Source organism: Ipomoea nil, unplaced genomic scaffold (assembly GCF_001879475.1).
Source record: "Ipomoea nil cultivar Tokyo-kokei standard unplaced genomic scaffold, Asagao_1.1 scaffold1509, whole genome shotgun sequence".
Lineage (NCBI taxonomy): Eukaryota > Viridiplantae > Streptophyta > Magnoliopsida > Solanales > Convolvulaceae > Ipomoea > Ipomoea nil.
Genome location: NW_017617937.1, coordinates 3,251,438 through 3,252,067, shown reverse-complemented (window position 1 = coordinate 3,252,067; position 630 = coordinate 3,251,438).

Below are 630 nucleotides of genomic sequence, written 5' to 3'. Positions count from 1 at the left end.
TTTTTTTGTTTTTGTTTATGTGTATTGTGTTAAGAATTTATGTGTATTTTATTATAGAATTTTATATATACGAAACAAAAAACATTTTACTATTTTAGGGTGCCCAATTAGGGATGGCAATGTGCCCCGTCCCCGACGGGGATCCCCGATCCCCGCCCCGACAAAGATGGGGATGGGGAAAATTTTCGAGAAACGGGAACGGGGACGGGGAATACGTGTGATTCCCCGCCGGGGACGGGGATGGGGACGGGGATACCCCTCCCCGCCCCGCCCCGTCCCCGAATAATTATATATATATATATATATATATATATATATGTACTGTACAGTGCTGTAATGAACTATATATATGTAGTATATGTACCATTAATGCTGTAATGAGCTATATATATAATTAATGTTGCCATTATAGTATATAGTATATATAAGTGACAGTAATGCTACAGTATACTATATATATATATATATATATATATATATATTGTAGACTTGGTACTTTAATTTTTAAAATTAGAACTTAAATTATTATTATTATTTTTTTAAATTACAATTGTTTAACATTTTGACTAATAGTTGACGGGGAATGGGGAATCCCCGTCCCCGCCTAATTCCCCGTGGGGACGGGGATGG